The sequence below is a fragment of the Canis lupus genome, chromosome 23 (assembly GCF_003254725.2).
Source record: "Canis lupus dingo isolate Sandy chromosome 23, ASM325472v2, whole genome shotgun sequence".
Taxonomy (NCBI): domain Eukaryota; kingdom Metazoa; phylum Chordata; class Mammalia; order Carnivora; family Canidae; genus Canis; species Canis lupus.
The window spans coordinates 48,618,383-48,640,509 of record NC_064265.1 but is presented as its reverse complement, the minus strand read 5'-3'; the positions used below and the strand labels follow the sequence as shown (position 1 = coordinate 48,640,509).

At 34.7% G+C, this 22,127-nt stretch overlaps 1 long non-coding RNA gene across 2 annotated transcripts in view; it reads left to right on the top strand.

The window, feature by feature from the left end:
- Window positions 1–21,144, top strand: part of LOC125753452 (uncharacterized) — an 87,507-nt gene extending 66,363 nt beyond the window's left edge. Inside the window, exons 3-4 of one of the 2 annotated variants that reach the window (XR_007405341.1) lie at window positions 20,420–20,498; window positions 21,018–21,144. This is a non-coding gene — a long non-coding RNA (uncharacterized LOC125753452). Of the gene's footprint in view, window positions 1–10,584; window positions 10,695–20,419; window positions 20,499–21,017 lie in introns of those variants that run through there. The other variant, XR_007405342.1, reaches the window with a different exon arrangement.
- Window positions 21,145–22,127: the final 983 nt, after the last annotated feature.

The window sequence follows — 22,127 nt, the reverse complement described above, 5'->3', positions numbered from 1 at the left end:
AGCATTTCAGAAACTGTCTATGAAGATGGTACCATAAATTATAGTAATGGAATAAAAGTTAACTTTGAGCACTTACAATATACTAAACCTCAGCACTCCATACAGATGATCTCATTGTTTTCTCACAGAAGCCTTTTAAGTGATATTGTACTCCCCATTTTACGGATGAGGAAACTGAGGTACCAAGTGGCAGGTTCACACAGAGCCAATCTGACCCTCGGCTTTTAGCCAACACATAGAATGGCACTCCACCATACTGTGTAACTCAATAGCCTATAGAATCTTGCCTTCTTAGGTGATCACTTGCCTAATGAAAAAGAATATCATCAACGGTACCAAAGATTGTTTGAGACATTCCTATTTTATGAATAGTTTCACTGAAATAGAATACTTTTAAATTCACAAAGTTTCCAAATATCAATGAGCTTTTTTCTCACAAAATCAGCCTTAGTTCTGGAACTTGTAAGTTGATTTATTTTTGTGTTTATAAGGCACATAGGCCTACATGTTTTTCTAAATAGAACGTCCTTCCATCAATTATCTTTAGATATCTTTCTGTAAAAAAAGAAACTAAGATTCTAACAATACTGAATTTAATTAGCATGCAATGATTTACAGAACATTTCAGCATTTTAGCCCAGAGTTTCTATACGAATGTTTGAGATTGGAATATGACAAAGTTCAATGAAAAATAAAGATGAATGTGCTGAAAATACAACAACTAATTGATATAGACATGGTGAATATTAACCAAAGAAGCTCATTTTAAACAGAATGAAAATGTTTTATTCCCTATAGAAATCTATAGGGAGGGGCACCTGGGTGGTTCAGTGGTTGAGCATCTGCCTTTGGCTCAGGTTGTGATTCAGGGTCCTAGGATTGAGTCCTGTTCAGGCTCACCACTGGGAGCCTGCTTCTCCCTCTGCCTGTGTCTCTGCCTCTCTTGTGTCTCTCATTAATAAATAAATAAAATCTTTTAAAAAAAGAAAAAAAATCTATAGGGAAAATGAGAAAAAGTTATTTATTAAAGAAAGTGACTATTTTTAACTAATTGATTTTTTTAGATGGGGCAGGGAGCAGAGAGGAAGGGAGAATCAAGCCAGCTCCATGCCCAGCATGGAGCCCGACACAGAGTTCAATCTCACAACCCTGAAATCATGACCTGAGCAAAATCAGGAGTCTGATGCTTAACCAGCTGAGCCAGCAGGTGCCCCAGAAAATGACTATTTTTAACAGTATATATATGTTTACTTAAGTTATCCTTAAGAAACATAGAAACTACAAAATTTTGCGTAGCTATTCTGATTTACAGATCTTGTTTGGAATGAAAAAGAAAAACTACTTTAAAACATCTCATTTTCTTATTCCTTTCAAATCACTCTCAACTGTATAATTCATCTTTTACAATCTTATTTTCATAAACTCTGAGTTAGAATAGAAATATGGATCACTTAATAAAGATTTTTACTGTAAGTATGTGTACAAGGTCCTTGGAATATTCTGAGCTTTCAGGATGAATAAATTAAGCTATTGAATATAAATTATGTCATGGGTATCTGTTCCTTTACACACTTTATCAAAGAAACTGTGTGATACATATTGCTATCTCCATTTCATAGATGAGAAAGCTAAGTGGTTTATTCAAAGTCACCACAGCTAGTAAATAACCATTTGATTATTCTTATTCTGAATATTTCTGCCTTCTTACTGACATCAAGAAGAAATCTTTGTATCATATCAATCTACAAGAATCTAGAGTATGGGACACCTGGGTGGCTCAGTGGTTGAGCATCTGCCTTTGGCTCAGGGCATGATCCTGGAGACCCAGGATCAAGTCCCATATCAGGCTCCCTGGATGGAGCCTGACTCTCCCTCTGCCTATGTCTCTGCCTCTCTCTCTCTCTGTCTCTCATGAATAAATAAATAAAATAATTTAAAATAAATAAATAAATAAAAACATGAACTTTTATAAAAAAAGAATCTAGAGTAAAATAAGAATTAGGTCAGAAGAAATGGTAATGATTATAATGATATTGATGGTATTTAAAAACTTATTACAATAAATAAAATAAAATAAAATAAAATAAAAACTTTTTACATGCCAGTCATTATGTTAAGAATCTTATAGGCATCGTTTCATTTAATCTTAAGAATATCATATGAAATAAGTAAATAAGACTATCTCCATTTTATAAATAACAGAGACAAAAAAAAAGTTAAGAAACTTGTCTCACTCCAAAATTAAATATCTTAATCTCCCCAGAATTAGACATGAAATTGTGCACTATTTTTAAAAGTAAGATACAAAGATGAAAGAGGCATGGATACTTAATCTTTCAAGGAGCTCATAGTCTAACGGGGGATAAAAACTCCCAATTAACGTGATGAAAATAGATATAAAATTCAGTGGGGCTCAAAAAAAAAAGAGTAAATGGTCATCTTAAGGAAAGAAGTGATGCTTAACTTAACTCTTGAACAATAAATAAATGTGTACAAAATTGGGAAAGAGCATTCTTGGCAAGACAAAGGTATGGATAAAGATAAGAAGGGGTAAAAGAGCATAACATATTTAGGGAAATACTAGTTGCCAATATGAATGGAGAGTAACAATAAGTAAGTCAACAAGGAAAACATAGATTTCCAGATGACAATTCTTTCAAGATGAAGGAATTATGGTTTAGCTTTGAATGTGAAATATGAAGACTTATAGGTGAGATGTTTAAGTGTAGAAGTCGAGGAGCCACTCATATACAGGTTTCTGGCTGAAGGAGGCTATATCTGAGTTGGAGAGGTAGACTTCAGCATCATCAGAAATCAGGTGTTAATTGAAATCCTAGAAATAGATTAAGTCACCTGGAAATTTATAGAATAACTAAAGAGTAAGCCTGTACTAGGAATCTTAGGGAAACAATATTTAAGATGCAAGATAGGAGCACAAGAAAGAAAAAGAATAATCAGAGGGCTAAGGAACAATCAAGAAAGCATGACACCTTAGAAGTTAAGAAAGTGAATATATTAAAAAATTGGAAAGTAGTCAACAATGTCAAATGATACCTCGAGGTCAAATAAGAGTGACCAAGTAAAATGCAGATGGTCAAAAGAAATCCACTCAGTAGGTGAGAAGAAAAAGATCAATGATCAATTCACACCAAAATTCTTATGTTCATCAACCCTCTATGATCATCTTTTTAAAAGACTTATTTATTCTCAATGCAGGGCTCTATCTCACGGCCCTGAGATCATGACGTGAGCCAAAATCAAGAGTCAGATGCTTAACTGACTGAGCCACTCAGGTGCCCTATGATCACTATTTTTATTAGTGATCACTATTTTTATTAGTTTCCAAATGTATGCACTAGACTAGTAACTTGCCAAATATCACACAGCTAGTGGGTAGTGGAGACAACACTTGATTCCAAAATTTTGAGATCCCAAAGTCCATTTTTGAACTCTAAACATAAAGGTTGGGTAAAGTTATTAAAATGGTAATGGTGGCTCCCAAAATAAGATGTCTACATCCTCACCCTTGGCACCTGTGAATATTACCTTACTTGGAAAAAGCATCTTTGCAGAGGTACTTAAGAATCTCAAAATGAGGACATTCTGGATTATCCAGTAGGTCTCAAATCCAATGACAACTGTTCTTAAAAGAAACACAAGGAGGAGAGAGACCGGGAGAAGCAGCAGCCATGTGAAGACAGACAGAGGCAGAAGTTGGAGTGATGCAGTGACCAACCAAGAGGTGCCTGGGGACACTAGGAAGAGACGAGGAAAGATTCTCTCCTAGAACTTTAGCCCAGCCAACATTATGAGTTCATATTTCTAGCCTCCAAAACTGTGAGAATAAATCTCAATTGCTTTAAACCATCAAGTTTGTAGCAATTTGTTATAGCAGCCTTAGGAAATTCATGTAGTTAATAGCTTGGGCTGCTATAAAAAAAATATCAAAAACTAGGTGGGTTATCAACAACAGAAACTTATTTTCTCAAGTTCTGAAGGGTGGAAGTCTAAGATCACGGTGCCAGCATGGCCAGATTCTGGTGAGAGCCCTTTCCAAGGCAGTAACTGAAGACAGCCAATGTCACCTTGTATTCTCACATAGCACACACAGTAAAGAGCTCCTTGAGGAATATAAGGGCACTAATCCCATCCATCCAGCCTCTAACCTCATGACCTTATTTCCTCCCAAAGGCTCTATCTACTTCCCAATACTGTCACACTTGGAGTAGGATTTCAACATAGGTATTTTTGTGAAGATATAAACATTTAGTTCAAAACGGTAATGTGATTTTTGTTTGGTTTTTGTTTTTGTGTTGTTATTTTTTTTTTTTTTGGTCACATTTTAAAAGAACTGTTCCCAGGAAAAAGGAATTCCATTAATCAAATGAATCATTTTAAAATAAAAACTTCTTGATTATTGCTATTTAAAGGACCTTTACTATGCACATTTAAGAATCAAAGGTGCTTTTATCCTTCAAACTTAGTATCTATCACTAGTGTAGCAAAACCTCATAATAAACCATCAAAACAATGGCTTTCATTTAAAGTTTTTGATTATAATAAATAACAAATGCTTCCAGAAAAGTAGAATATTTTTAAAAATATCTTAGTACTTTACAGGAATAATCCACTGTGTCTTCTTTTTTTTTTAAATTTTTTAAAATTTATTTATGATAGTCACACAGAGAGTGAGAGAGGCAGAGACACAGGCAGAGGGAGAAGCAGGCTCCATGCACCGGGAGCCCAACGTGGGATTCAATCCCGGGTCTCCAGGATCGCGCCCTGGGCCAAAGGCAGGTGCCAAACCGCTGCGCCACCCAGGGATCCCCCACTGTGTCTTCTTAAATCAGATCTAATCAAAAATTTTAAAGAAAAATGATCTTATTCCACAATATTGAGATATTCTAGCATCATGCAAAACTGACTTATTTTGACTATTTTAGAAAGTATGTTGGTGACACAAATTAAGAAGTAGTAAGTAGTGATCCTCAACCAAAATTTTCCCAATGACTCAAACTCAAGATTTCTAGCATTTAATTTTTCAGGTTTATCCCAACTTCTTTTTTCTGTCAATATATTTTCATTGATGAGGCACCAAAGATAATACATTACCTTTTCCAAGGTATTCTAGAGACCTCATTAGTACTCTTTTCACCAGATTCATAAAAGATAAATGATTTTGCATCATATATGTGGCTTTGTTCCTTTTTGCTATTTGACATTATGACAGATTTTGATTTTAAATACTTTACACATTCAACATAATTATGCCCTATTTTATAGTTTGCTACATTATACTTTAAAAGTACATTATTCATTGTAGTCTGAAAATTTTCAAGTAATAAATGTGAATGTATTAATTTAGTTAACAAAGCTTCAAGCCAAGTAAAAATAATATTAAAATTGATGTATTCTCTGCTAGAATACACACATAATGGCAAACATAAATTAAATTACTTATTTTGAAATCATATTATACTAATTTTATTAGTACATTATATTAATATATCATGGTATATTACATTAATATACTATATTTATTAATATATATACTAATTTTATTTGGTCATGTTGTACTAATATCCAACAAGTAGTGAGAAAAATATCAGAAATTAGATTTTATTTTATTTTATTTATTATTTTTATTTTTAGTTTTTTTTTTTTAGATTTTATTTTAATGCAACATAAGTAAAAAGGAATAGGCGATGGGATTAGTGTATGAAAAATAAATACATTTTTAACCTCTTAAGGCAATTTCAAGATAATGTAGTGTTAATGGAAAGACTATGAACTTTTTATTCAGGGAACTATGATTTTCAACTTCTGCACCACCACTAACTAGCTGAGTGATACAGCATAGAGTAATTAACCTCTATGAGACTTTATTGTTATCTGAATCATGGGAGATTCCTTACTTTCTGGGCCACTGTGGAAATTAAATGCAGTAAGTGAATAAGGTATCAATGGAGACTGACAGATAGTAAATAATCACTACATGAGAGACATTGTTGTTGTTGAATCTACCTTTAGGATTTGAAGTGCTATAAGGGGCAATTGCATGATTTGTGAATCTTCCTAGATACGATATCATGCCTTTTCTTAAGATCTCTTTTCACATTCTGAAACCATTTCTTTGTAGATTCACCTCATTGCTTATATGTTGTATTACAGAGAATTAATCACAACTTTGAGATGTCTTATATAACTGACTATATCATTATCATGGGGCTTCTTAATGCTTTTAGGCAACCAAGCTCACTGAGGAAAAAATGGAGTCCATAATGAGTAAAGAATAACATACTTAGGAAATGCTTCCACAGATGTTTTCCTTTTACCTGATATGAGGCAATGATAAGTGTTGTGTACCTCCTTCCATATAGTAGAGTATGCAAACATTGGAATACTGTTCAAAGTGTCAACAGCAGATTTAGTCAAATGTAGCACCTCCCCTTTAAAAAAGATAAATAAGTCAGAGGTTTTAAGTTTGGGAGATTTACCTTCTTTTTTCTGTAGTAAAAATTATTCTTGGGGCACTTGGGTGGCTCAGTCAGTTGAGCATCTGACTCTTGGTTTCAGCTCAGGTTGTGATCTCCAGGTGGTGGGATCGAGCCCCAAGCTGGGCTCTGCACTCAATGTAGAGTCTGCTCCCCATTCTCTCCCCCTTGCTCATTCTCTCTCTCTCAAATAAACAAATAAAATCTTTAAAAAATATATCCTTAAAAAAAGAAAACTATTTATAGGCTTTTGGTCCAAAGTAGTATCTTTCTTCTCCCACAAAAAAATAAGTGGCAAAACCATATAATATCATCTTTTCAGGTGTACTATTTGTTGTCATATCATAACGTTGACAACAAAAATTAAAATTCCTCTGTAAGAACGAGAGAGAACAGAAGCCTAACTAGGCTGGGGTTCTGAGGGGCCAGCTTAAATGAGGAATGAGGTGGGGCCAAGCCTACTCTGAATAGCAAGGAGTGTAGGCAGAAGTGGAGGCAAGAGAGGAGGGCCAAATAAACTGTGGCCAAGACCACAGAGATAATCAACCCCAAAGGACCAAGGCAGAGAGATGAAAAAATGGTTTCAGAGTACTAGGTCTGTAAATAGAGCTGAATATATAAAAAGAATAGATTAAAAAAATGACCCTGACATATAGACCTAGTAGGTAAAAACAGGGGTCTTTTTTTTTTTTTTTAATCTTTCCAGTTGTCTGTGGTCTTATCTTTCCACATGAATGGAGCCATTAAAGGCACCAAATCAGAACAAAGAATACAACCAGGAATGACCATCACTCCCTCAAAAGCACACTTCCCAAATGTTGTTTTAAAAGGGGGGCTTCAGTTCTATCTTCACCAAATATTCTTAATCACTTATATGACAGGATCATCTATTAAGTGACTTCATTAGTCACTTCAAGTTGACACTAAAACTTTCCTCTATTAAAAAATAATAATAATTCATTGCTCTATCTGGAGCCGAACACATATCAGATAAGCCTAGAATATTACTTCTTATCCATATACCAATATGCTAGGAAATTTTCAAAGACTACTAGAGTTGTGTGAAAAGAACTCAAGAGCCAACTTTAAGAGGCTCTCACTAGCCAAAGATGGGAAAATTCAAATATCAATAAAGAAAACTATAATTGATAGAAAAAAAATAAAAATGCAAACCAAAAACTCATAGTAATATTTCAAAGATAACAACTGGTCACGTTTGGAAGATCTTAGGATATTAATTCATTATTTTGAAAACTGGAAAACAAAGGGAAAGAATCTAGAACCTTTTCTGCTGCTTTAAAATATATGATTCCTCATGATAACACAATAGCTGATGAGAGAGTTTCTGTTTATAATTATCACAGCTAATAAATGAAGATAAACTGACAGATTTTTGTAACCTCTAGTGAATTAACAGATCTGGGAAGTTAACATCAATGGTTAATGGTATTACAAAAAGCGAGACACCCAGATACTATGCATCGCCTGGTGGAAATACACATCAACTATGCGGTATTTAGGGGGAATAAAGGTGAACCTGAATCTTACCAAACCTTTAAATAACTATCAATTCACAGAGGACAGAGAAACTTGTTAATCAAGAGCATATGAGACAATCTGATATACAAAATCCAGTCTATGAAGAAGATCTACAAGAAAAATGATGTGTTTCTTCAACAAGTAGACTTTAAGGACAGAAAAAAGACATTTACGGAGAATCTATGGATCAAGAAACACTTAAGAGATATAGCAACTAATCTAAATACATAGATCTTATTTGGGCACTGATTAAACAATCCGTTAAAAAGAAAGAAAAAGTAGGGGTGGGGAGAAAAAGTATTAGGCAATTGGAAAAATATAAATCCAGTCTATGTACTTGATATAATAAACTTCTTATTAATATTTCTTATTTTATATGTGATAATACTACTGGGATTATGTTTTAAAAATCAGTCTTTAGGGGCACCTGGGTGGTGAAGTCAGTTGGGCTCTGAGTCTTGGTTTTAGCTTGGGTTACAATCTCAGGGTCATGAAATGGAGCCCCGATATCGGCTCCACACTCAGTGTGGAATCTCTTGAGATTCTCTCTCCCTCTCCCTCTGCCCCTCCCACTTGTGCTCTCTCTCACTCTTTTTCTCTCTCTCTAAAATAAATAATCTCTCTCTCTCTCTTTTTAAAAGTAGTCTTTATTCTTGAGAGTTACATACCAAAATATCTACAATGGTTTGCAAATCAGAGTTGTCCAATAAATAGTGGTTATCATCATCATTATTATATATTTGACCTGGGAAGCATCCAAAATTAGCACTACTATAAAGACAAAGTAAAATCTTCTTGGAAATGGAGTAAATTGAGATTATGCCAGAAGCATCATCACTGCACACAAGAGAGAGGTGATGCCTCAAAAAAGGAATATTGGAGTGTTTCACCACAGGTAGGAGAACAAATGCTGGGTAGTAAAAAAACAACATCCTACTATATGGAGAAAGAAGGAAACTTTTTTTTTAAGCCTAGTATGTAATTTTACATGAACTAAGATTCAGATAGAGTAGCATTGCCCTTTATAAATTTCAGTTACATCCTAAATCACAGCTAAATTTCTACCCATGCCATAGTCTTTTATTTTTTTAAGATTTTATTTATTTATTCATGAAAGACACACAGAGAGAGAGGCAGAGACATAGGCAGAGGGACAAGCAGGCTCCCTCTGGGGATCCTGATGTGAGACTCGATCCCAAGACCCTGAGATCACAACCTGAGCCAAAGGCAGATGCTCAAGCATTGAGCCACCCAGGTGGCCCCCCATGCCTTAGTCTTTTGCATTGCAAAGCAAAGCATTAATTAGACACTCACGTACTTTCTCTTTTTATCACCTGTAAATATATGTGTATGATTTGATTGTAACAGTGTAAAATCTACCTCCAAAGGAACACTGAATCAAGTACTATCCTTTTGGCTTTTACACTAAACTTGTGTATAAGGATTATTTATGTATTGACAGAGAGGAACATATTGAGCCAACATTTTGATCTCAATATGATCCATGTATTTAAGAAGAGAGAAATGTACCTTTGTGTCACAAATTAACTTAAATATTAATTTATTTACTGATCCTGAAGTATGGGAACCTAGATTTAGACTGACTCTGGAATAGTTTAGTAGCAAGAAACTAATTAAAAAGATTTTCAAAATTTGGTCTTTATAATGACCACCATCCTGTTGGTGGCTGATTTTCTTGAGATTATGATAGTCAAAGGTGTCATTTGGCTTCACATCTGAGCAAACAGCCTTCTTCAATCTCATTCCAGAGTAGAGTGATAACCTATCTTTCTGTATGGTTTTTATTATTATTCAATAATACAGAGGAGATTGCAACAAAGATCTAGTAAACAGTTACCTCTCTCTTAAGTGTTGAAAAACTACAGGGAATAAGTCCCCTTTAGGAGTAGTTGAAAAGTTTACAATTTTAATTTTTTTTGTAGGCATCAAAATCACTCTGAGAACCTGTTATAGATAGGTGCGCCACTCCCAAGAGATTTTGATATGTTGTGTTTGGGTGTGGAGCAACTTGTGAATTATTATAAAGTTCTCTGGTTGATTCTGGTACACATAAAACTTGGAAAATTACTTGAATAAAATATAAATCAACATGCAAAAAAACCCTTAAATTTCTACTCAAAGATGTAGAGTATATGTAATTATGATTAATTTTAGTCAGATCTCACAATTTAGAGTTTTAAGTAGAGCTCTTAAAAATATACATCATTATATTCCTTCTAATGTCAATTTGAGAAGGTGTCAATTTCTCACAATTTATATAAACAGAATAAAATTTCACCGCCAAAGTTGTAGGATAACGTTTTACATGGTATACTTAATATCATAAATACTTCCCATTACTGAAAGGCCATAATTTATTTTGCTATGCACATACAAAAATATCTGCACATATCTGACTGTAATAAAGAAAACCAAAACCTAAATATTTTAAATTATATTTATACAATGACTTACGACATTCCATTCTGGGGAAAAAAAATGTTAATTTTTTTAGATGGTGAAGATTTCAAAAGCTCTCAATTTCTTTCAGAAGGCAGCCTGTATCAAAAAACATCACTACAGGGGCTGGCTCAGTCGGAGGAATGGGACGTGATTGACCTCCAAGTTGGGTGTACAGATTACTAAAAATAAATAAACTTGAAAAAAAGAAAAAGAAAACACCACCACAGTGATAATTACATTGGCGATGATCAAGTGTAAATTTCTGTTTACTCAAAGCCTTCCTGAAGAATTGTCCAAAAAGTATAGGAGAAACTTGGAGTAAATTAGTTTACAAATACAACCCACTAATTCAGCAGATATTTATCAGACTCTTGCTTTCCCCAAGCACTGTTTTAACTCCTTGGTATACAATGATGAATCACATGCAATACTGTCCCCACCTACAGTACACAGTGAAGAAGGGAAGACTTTTATCTAAATAATCACTGTATGACGTAATGAACAGTATGACAGAGGTCCAGAATCAATGCTGTACAAGAAAAGAGGCGCTAAGATTTTCCTGGGGGGTCAGGAAAGTTGGCTAGAAGATAGAATAAGTAGTAGAAATATGGCTGACTATAAAAGAGTCACTGGATTTCACACTTCAGATAATTCGAACCTGTAGAGTCATGGTCACATAATATACATATTTTTAGAAAGATTACACCGGCAGCAATGTGGAGATGAATTGGAGCGGGTGAGACTGAAAACAGGAACACTGGGAGAAAGCTATTTTAAGAGGGGAGAATTAGGACAAAGAGAATGGAGAGGAAAGCTGGATGTGAAGATCTTTGGAAGGTAGTATTACTCAGGAGACTTTGGGAGTGATCAGAAAGGGGGTTATGGAATAAGAGAAGCGTAAAGCCAGTGGTTCTTAAAACGGTACCTGGAACAGAAGCATAAGCATCTCCTAGGAACTTTGTAGAACTAGAAATTCTCTGACCTCACTCCGGAAACTAAACCAGAAACTCTGGATATGGGGTCCCATCATCCATGTTTAATAAGGCCTCTAGGGGATTCCAATGCTAAAGTTCGAGAAGCACTTGAAGCTATTGGTTTCCAAACATAGCTGCACATTAGAATTGCCTGGGAAGCTTAGAAAAAGAAATTCCCACCTCAGAGATTCTGGTTTCATTGGTCCAGACCCTGACCCACCTACCAGGGTTTGTAAAAGGTCGCCCCAGTTGAATTCAATGAGTGCCCAATTACGGTAGACTGTTGGTTCTGGTTGGGGAGGCTGAGTGGATAATGCTGATACTCACCAAGGAAAGGGAGGAGGTTTAAATGAAAATCTGATGGCATTTTCCAGGCTGTTTTCTGTTGAATCTCAAAATAAGCATGCCAGGCCTTTATCCAACTAGCTTTTTAATGATTTACTGTAGGCAAACAGACCAGCACATCAAATCTTCAAAAGTTCTCACAACACCCTTTTCAATCTCTGAAATTTTTCTTAAACTAATTTCCAGACGTTCTAATGTCCTTCTGTTCTCCACTCCCTTTTATTACTAAAAAAGAGAATTCATCAGTGCTCCCTCTTCATTTAGTCTATGTTCTTAATGCAGTGGTTAAGCACACAGGCTACCTGGGTTCAAATCCTAATTTCACCACTTACTAGCTCTGTGGGCTTAGGCAATCTGCTTAATTTCTCTGTGCCTATTTCCTCATCTTTAAGTGGGAATAACCATAGAACCTACCTCTTAGGGTTGACTGAAGACTAAATGAATTACCAATTGAGAAGTTCCTGGAATAGTGCCTGGCACATGGGTAAGTGCTGTGTGTTTGTTAAATTAAATAATAATAATAATAATAATGGGTATAGAATATTTTGTGTGAACTGTGAGACATTCGAGGCTTCCTAGTAGGAGGGAAGTAATTCATCAAGTGAGCCTCACCTGTGCCTCCAGGAGACACATACAACATTATAACCCCTGTAACTAGACTACCAAGTTCTTGAAGACATGCATCATGGATTATTCCTTTTTGTATCTCCACTTCCTAGCACAATGTCTGGCCTACAGTAATTTTTCAATAAGTGATTGTTGAATAAATGAATTAATGAAGGATTATTCATTTCATTCATTAATTTTTACTTTATATAGAAAATAAGATCTCAAATGATATCTTCTAAAAACAAACAGCTTCGGGATGGTGGTTTAAGCCAAAGTGTCCCTAGCTGGAGGCAGAAGATAAATAGCACAACTTTACACATCTTACCTCATTCAGATCTAGCCAGAAAATCAGGTGGATCTGGGCCTGCAGAAAAATCTATTAGAGATGCTGGGAGGAGTGGAGGCAAGGAAATGAAGGTGGACAGACACTAGGACTGGAAGAAGAAGAAGAAGAAAAGACTTAGAGCACCAGAAAGTCATTTCTGAAGCAGTTTCCATTGGCCTAGCAGAACTGGGAAATTTCATAGTCTTAAAAACGCTGCCAAAGAAATTAAAACATTATTTAATTCTTGATGGACTTAGTATCAGAGCCAGCTCTACCATTAGCTAGCTTCTGACCTTGGGTGAGTCACTTGCCTCTCTGAGCCTCAGTTTCCAACTCTCCAAACTAAGGCATTGATTAATGATCCAAAAGGTCCTTTTCAGCTCTATAATTCTTTGATTATAATAGCAGATTGCTAATTTAAGCTCTTCCAAGGAAAAATAATATGCTTTTTTTTTTAATTCATCGGGCTATTGCAGGGACCCTATACCTCTTTTCTGGGTATAATAATACTGTCTACTATTAAAATATATTCATTCTGTGTTTTAGACTTTTATATATAATGATATGGACTGACATCCAATTTAGATAATTACCAAAAAATAGTGCTTAATGCACTAGACCAAATTTATTTTTAACTTTGAGTCACCCATCACAACTCTGTAATAGCAAAATGCTACGAAAATCTTAACAGTCTTTAAAGAGCCTTTGTGAGAACTAGCTTGAAAAAATCATGATACCAATTTAGTTCTTGAACAATTTATTGGTAAAACTGAAAAGGCTGTACCCATCATCTAGGTTATAGTTGCTCTCTAGACTTACGAAAAAAAAATTACAACCAGTAACTCTGGATAGGTAAGAAGTATGAGTCATGATTCTATGACATTTAGGCTTAGATACAAATTGCACATAGCACATCTAGGGATTTGTGTCAAACTCAAGTTTAAATGGTGGAAACTGATTTATCTATTTACTTAGATTACAAAGTTTCAGTACCTCTCGGGAATCGATCTCTTTGTAGAAAGTCATCAGTTATTTGAGATTTTTACCACAAAACCTACTATGCCTCCAATGTGCTATGTCTGATTATTCTTAAATGAAATCTTGGTTTGCAAAAAAATTTCACTACACGAGGGATATTGATAGCTTCAGAAAAACACTTACTTCATTAGATTCTAAAGCACTCAAGCCATACTTCCAAAGCACAGACAAACCTCTAGAGTCTCCTTCAAAAATTACTCACAACCCAGCTACTATTGTAGCCATAAAACGCATGTTCTCAGAACCAGAGTTAAGGAAGAAACCAGTTCTTTATTCTGCTAACTGCACAAGGAATATTTTCCGTGTTATCAAAATCTCTAAAGCTCCATAAAATATGATGTTCCTGTCAACACCGACTTCGGATAAACACTTCAAACATGAAAGCAGTTCCCAGCAACTGGAAGTCAATTCTTTCTTTGACACGTAGCTGGGGCATGCAACATTCATCATGTTGAGTATTTATAAGCATCCAAAAGGTTCATGCCATGTATTAATTTATCAATAGTTCTGCCTAATTTGTGCATGACAAGTCTTTTGTGTAAGAGCGTGGCATTTAGCTAGTGAGTAAATCTAGTTGAACACCCAGCATCTCAAACTCTACAAATCTTGCTGAAATTTATTTGTAATCACAGAAACATTGTTCTTAATTTAAAATGTTCTCTGACAGTCAAATATTCATGACGGTGACTAAAATGCAGAGAGTCATAGGCTTCCCAAAAAGAGATCATTCTTGATTAGAAAAAAAGAAAAAAATCTGTAAGGGAAATTATATGCCATAGTAATTTCTTGTATACACTGAAAATTTGGAAATATAGCTACTGTAAATGTCAAAGGTCTGTTATATGCAAAAGGCAAATGATAATGAACTTTGGTAAATATTTTTTAAATCAACTACACCATAGGAAGAGTAAAGACGATCACCATGTAGGTGAAATTGCTCAGTAAACTATAAAGTACTTTGCAAATAAAAATATTAAAAGTAATGTAGAGAAAAGCACCAAGATGCATCATCATTTAAGGATGCCAGACTGTAATAAAAGCTACCGAGTCCATTTCTGTATTCCTTCTGAGAAAACAAAAAGTTCTAGTTATATTTTGCCTCTATGCCATTTCTGTTTCCACAAGTTCCTAAGAGAAAATTCTGTGTTTGGAAGAACTACATGAGAAACAAGAAGAGAGAGACAGAAACAGAGACTGAGAGAGAGAGAGAGAGAGAGAGGGAAGGAGGAAGAGAAAATCTAAAGAGCTAGATTAATATATTGCATGTATTTAATTGTGGATAAGTGGAACTATAAAAAGAATATTTCACAGTCTCATAGCATGCTTGTTGTCTTTTCAACAAATTAACTGGATCTGGATGTTGGTTATTGGCTATGTTAACAGTAGAGTAAACCTGTCTTCTGGGGCTAATGTTTTAGAGACAAGTATGTTTTGTTGGTTTTATTAATCAAATACTAACTAGCCTGCAATTTACTACTTTAATGTGTATCTCAAAATCTTCTAGGATAAGTCTAAATTTACTGACAACTTCGACATCTTAATGTCGAAAGTTTGTATTTTTATTTCTAAAAATGCATTACTTTCTTTAAAGAGATCCGACAAATAGGTCCTAGAATCACAGATTTTCAGAACTGGGATAGGCTTTCTATGTCACTCAATCTTACCTTCAATTAAAATTATGAAATATCTCTAAAATGTCCCAGGCCTGGATGCTTTTTTGGACACTTCCCATGACATGTAACCTCACTACTTTGGGAGAGCGTCATTTCAATTTTAAAGAGTTCTGGTGGGTTCTTTTTAAAATTCATATACTCACTTTAAATCTGCCTGTTTCTTTTTTTTTTTTTTTTTCAAAGTTTTTATTTTTTTTTTTTATTTTTATTTATTTATGATAGTCACACAGAGAGAGAGAGAGAGAGAGAGAGAGGCAGAGACACAGGCAGAGGGAGAAGCAGGCTCCATGCACCGGGAGCCCGACATGGGATTCGATCCCGGGTCTCCAGGATCGCGCCCTGGGCCAAAGGCAGGCGCCAAACCGCTGCGCCACCCAGGGATCCCAAATCTGCCTGTTTCTAATTTCCACAGTGTGGTCTTAATTTCCTCAGATGGAGAATCAAAGAATAAATCTAATCTCACTTCCTTATGAAAACCCTACAAATGTTCAGACGGCTATCATAAGTAAAGCATTTGGAAGTAAAGCATTATCCAATCAATAAATGCAAGCTATTATCACTTTTACCATCAAAACCCTAAATATGTTTCTTTCTCAGACTTTTTCATACCCAGTGTCTTTAAGAGCCTTTTATTTGGAATATTTCAAAGACTCAAACTCAACATCAAGCCATGTTCAGGACATCCAATTTTTTTTTTTTCAGAGGTTGAGAACCTGACCTAAAATAATGGAATGCTATGACTCCACCTTCATCTTTATTTCTTCACTATTTTTCGTTTGTTTACAAAGGCAGTTTAGTTCACCTCAATAAGACAAATACTGAATGCTTACTCTTATGAGTGAAACAATACAATCTGAAGTCTTTCCTAGCAGGTGATTCTAAAAGAAGAGAAATCATCATGCAGGTTTTTCTTTGCTCTTTCATAATTATTATTTATATAACTGTTTACCCATTACCAATATATGTTAAAATCAATTTTTTAAAAATATTTATTTATTCATGAGACAAAGAGAGAGGCAGACACAGGCCGAGGGAGAAGCAGGCTCCACGCAGGGAGCCCAATGTGAGACTTGATCCTGGAACTCCAGGATCACACCCTTGGCTGAAGGCAGACGCTCAACCACTGAGCCACCCAAGCATCCCAAAATCCATTTTTATATTCGAGATTAATCAGTTCTTTTACCAACTGGTTTTATGTAAGAAACTTGACTATAATATTTACATGAATATTATATTTTAAGTATTTATAAAATGCCAATGTTGGGTTTTTTTATTTGGTCAAATCCCATTATAACCAAATGCTATAAACATGAATGAATGAATGAATGAATGAATGAATGAATAAGACATTAGTCCTCAATTTAACAATCCTCTAAGAAGATTCCAAGAATCAGAATCTTCAAGACAATAAAATTTTAGTGTAAAGAGAGAATTGGAGGAGTCTTCTGAGATATTTTCAAGACTTTTTAATAACAATCATAGGTGCAACATAGGTTCTTTGTTTTCACTTGAAGCAAATGAATTCTTGAGTTCCATATATTTAATTTGGGCTTCATTATCATTATTATCATCACATTTTACTTTAAAACATTTATTAGGGGGATTTCCAAACAAAGATTATAGTGAAAACGTTTTTCTACTCAACTCTCCAAAAAATCTAAACACCTCTCCCCGCAAAAAAGGAGAATGGAAAGTAGTGAACAAAACTCCATCTTTAATGAAGGTGTCCAAATCAGTAAGTTTCATACGGAAGGTGATGGGAAGAAGACAAAAGCAAACACATGTCTCCATTGTTAAACTAATCACATGAGGAGGCCATTAGGTGGAGGTGGCTCTAGTGCCATGGTGGCCTACATAAGCAAATCAAAATCTAAACCTGTAAATGCCTCCAGGTTTGGAAATGGAAACCTAAGGACAGCCAGTTACTAAAAGCCAACAAGGCTTAAGCTATAATGAGTGGATCATTTCCTTTCTTTGCTTCCACACCATCTCCCTGTGAGTAGTTCCCCTGGCTCCTCTCAGTTAAGTACTTCTAACCACTTCTAGTCAAGGGCTACTCAATTCAATCAATTTTTGGTAAAATAAAAGTTTTAAAAATTTTATTACACCTCAGTTTATCTTTGAACACTGTAATCTAGAGCAGAGTTATACAAAAAGTCTATCAAGTGCTATATCTTAAAACAGAGAATATATCTTCTTTTTAAGTGCCCATGGATCTTTCACAAAAATGAACTAAATATTATACAGCCAAGAAAATCTAAATTCATTCCAAAATTTATAAATAATGTGGGTCATTTGTCTCTCATCCAATATAATTCTATTAGAAGTATGTAGAAAATATTTTTTTAAGTTCTCCCATCTGGAAATTAAAATGAAAACTCTTTCAAATAATTTTAGATCTAAGTGAAAAACAGCCCAAATTGCATATAATTTTTTAAATGATAATAATGAAAGTAATATGAATCTCTACATTCTCCTTCATCTCCTCTCCTGTGCTGCTCATTCTATGCATATCTGTTGCCCATTCAATGAGGAGGCATTGAAGAAGACTCTAGTGTTCACCACAGCCAGGAAAAGCCCAAGGAAACAGTCAAAACCCAAAATAGAAAGCTATTTGTTTTCAATCAGCAGATAAATCCTATTGTAATTAGTAGGGCTTCTTGTTGAAATCAGAATAAGAATTTAATTTGGTGGTCATTCAATAAAATAAACATATCCATAGGTTGGAAATTAAGGAACAATATTAATTTGAGCTCCAAAGAGAAGATGCTACTTTACTCTAGAATTATTCTCCCATAGACAGCAAAATATTCACAATTGGAAAATATCATCTGGTTCCAGTACATACAGACTAATACTTCTGTTCTCACTCCAAACTAAAACCTATGAGACTTAGCTATCACAAAGTATAGATTTTAAAAAATAATTTTATTATGTATATTTTTTCAAGCATTCCCATTGCTATGCAAAAACAAATGGAATTAATTAATTATGCAATCCAAGAAGTTAAAAAACAAAAATAAGTTGATTTTTTTAATTTAATGAGTAAAAGAAGTAAAACAGTGAATTTGTAAATAAATCCATTGTTTTAAATGGATTTAAATAGAGCAATAAAATAGATTACCTACTACAATCTAGTCAAGAAAGTAAAGTGCCAAAGCAAAAAATATTCAAAATGAAACTTGGAGAGAAATAGCCAAGATATGAGAAAATCATAAATCATGAAAATCATTGGAGAATGATTTACTCAACTCTATGCAAATATATTTGAAAACCCAAATGAAGTAAATTCTTTTTCTTTTTTGTCTTTTATTTCTATATCCCAATCCCATTTTTCTTACTCCTTAGGATCCAATGTGTTCATTATTTACAATACATTGCTGTTAGCCATTTTGAAGAGACATCTGCACTTCCATGTTCATTGAAGCAACATTCATGACAGCCAAGAGGTGGAAACAACCTAAATGTGCCTTGGCAGATGACTAGATAAAGAAAATGTGCTCCAGGGCGCCTGGGTGGCTCAGTTGGTTAAGCGTCTGACTTTGGCTCAGGTCGTGATCTCAGGGTCCTGGGATGAGCCCTGCCTCTGGCTACTGCTCAGCGGGGAATTGGCATCTCCTTCCCCGCCGCCCCCCGCCTCCACCCTGCAACTCCTGCTCTATCTCACTATCACATAGATAAATAAAAAATCTTTTTAAAAAATAATAGCCCCTATAATATACAAGGGGCTATTATTTGGCCTTAAAAAAAAAGGAAATTCACCAATATGTGGTGATATGAATGAATTTTAGGGACATTATGCTATGTGAAATTAGCCAGTTACAGATGAAGCTACTACTTTTAATAGACATTACTCATCTTTTGTTTTTCTTTGGTTTTAGTAATTATAAAAATATTCTTTCCTTTTGTGATCTCTTATAAACCTTGTCCATGGTATTTGGTTTTTTTAAGCAGAAATATTTCTTAATTTAAATGTAAAAAGTATCATCAATGTTTTTCCTTTTTGAGTCATATGTTTTCAGCTTTAATTAGTAAAACCTTGGGATGCCTGGGTAGCTCAGCGGTTGAGCATCTGCCTTCAGCTCAAGGCGTGATCCCAGAGTCCCTGGATTGAGTTCCTCATCAGGCTTCCTGCATGGAGCCTGCTTCTCCCTCTGCTTGTGTCTCTGCCTCATTCTTTCTGTGTCTCTCATGAATAAATAAATAAAATCTTTTTTAAAAATTAGTAAAACCTTCACTGCTCTGGATTACAAAAGATCTTAGTAGTTTGCCTTTTACATTTAAGTCTTTCATTTACCCCAAATCACCTTTAAATGTGATACATGGTCAGGATCTATTTAAATTTTTTTCCATAAAGTAAGACATCATCTACTATAGTTTGTCCTTCATGGGAACATGTTTGTAAAATATGTTGTCAGATATCCACAGGTCTGTCTCTGAACTCCCTGTTCTACTGCATTGGTAGTTCATGTGTTCTTGTCCTAATATCACACCACTTTTAGAGCAATGGCTTCATTGTATGTATTATTTCTCTTTTATAATGCTGACTTAGCTATTCATGGACCTCTATTCTTCCAAATAAGTTTTAAATTGTTTATTGAGTTCTTCAAAAAAAGTCCACTAGAATTTTGATCAGAAATGCATTGTATGGATAAATTTAGAAAAAAAATTATATCATTGTAATAATGTAACTTTATACAGAATCACAGAAATCTCTCCATTTATTTAAATCATCTTCCTTAGACTTTTGTTAAAAAGGTTTTCCTAAGTAGGGCTTGAATGTTCATGGTTAAATTAATTCCTCAGACATTTCATGTTTTTTAGTGCTTCAAGTGCTGAAATTATGAAAATAAGTATTTTATTACATTTTCTAGTTGGTTAGTGCTATTGATTTTTAAAAATTGATCTCTTGAACAACAAATGAATTCTTTCTTTATGATTTTATTTATTTGAGAGAAGGAGGAGAAGCAGACTCTCCACTGAGCAAGACCTCCATGCTGCTGATCCCAGGACCCTGAGATCAGGACCTGAGCCAAAGGTACTTAACCAACTGAGCTACCCAGGCACCCCAAATTCTCTTTTTAGTTGTAATAATTTGTCTGTAAGTTCTTTTGCTTCCCAGGTTTATGATCATATCATTTGCACATAATACTAATTTTCTTTCTTAACTTCCATTCCTTCCAAACTCATTTTCTTTTCCTCATTACAGTGGTTAGGACCCTTAGCAATATGTTGAACTGTAATGGTAATAGTGGGTATGGGTATACTTGTTCTGTTCTTACTGGGAGACAATTATCCATGCATATCTCATGTTTCTGCATGTCTTACGAGCAGAGAATTGAATGCCTTTCTATATCCTCTTTGTAGTGATGTCTGTATTCAAAGTAAAAGGCAGGTTTGCTTATAGCCTTGGAAAAAAACAAAACAACACAAAACAAAACAGTGTCTCCCTCCAGAGTGAAGGGCAGGCATACTCACTGACCATAATAAACTATTTGTATTTCCTAAGCTAGTTCAGGGTTTCTCCCCTGTAACACAATCTCTATTGTGTGTGCAGGTGGTCATTTGGCCTTCTGCATGTTAATCTGTGGAAATTTGGGCTTGGGAAGCTGGCACAAGAAAATACTGATATTCTGCTACTGTTGTGAGTAATAAAATTCTTTATTTCTGAACCAGGAATCCCCTGTATATTGCCATGAAACTCTAGCAACCTAACTTATTACCTTGCAAATAGGGTAAAATCTGCAAGTGTTTGTTTATAATAGCCCCAAACTGACAACAACACTAATGTCCATCTATGTTGGAATTGATAAATTATGTGATATTCATAAAGTATTATACACCAGAGAGAAAGAATCACTATATTTAAAAACATGGGTAAATTTCACAAACGTGATGTTGAGCAAATGAAACTAGATACAGAAGAGTGCATACTTTATCTCTTCAAGGAAAACTAGTCTATAATAATAGGTTAAAAATCAGAACATTGTTGACTCTTAGGGTAGGGGAGAGTAGCAACTGGAAGGGACACGGGGGCTCTGACATTTTGGTGCAGTATTTCTTCATCTAGGTGCTATTTACATAGGGGAGCTTACTTCGTGAAAATTTATTGATTTGATTTTTATTATTTGCACACTTTTCATATGCATGTTATACTTCAATGGAATTTATTTAAAAATATTATTTTATTGGAAAGAAATCAACAGGAAATAATCTGTGAATGGAGGATAGAAAAAGATGTAAGGGTGGCCCGGGTGGTTCAGCAGTTTAGCGCGGCCTTCAGCCCAGGGCGTGATCCTGGAGACCCGGGATCGAGTCCCATGTCGGCCTTCCTGCATGGAGCCTGCTTCTCCCTCTGCCTCTCTCTCTCTCTCTGTGTATCTCTCCTGAGTAAATAAATAAAATTTTTTAAAAAGAAAAAAGATATAATAGATATAATTCATATGGGAAATTATATCTGTATATTAAAGGTGTCATATCAAACACGTTGGGAAAAGATAAATTATATAAAACTATGTTGGATCAACTGGAGTTACCTGGGAAATAAAAATCAAGCAGAATCCCTTCCTAAATCCTTGTCCCAAATATATTCAACAAGTAAAAATACAAATGCAAAAAGTGCTTCCATACTAGTACAAAAAATGACAAAATTTATTTTAAATAAAAT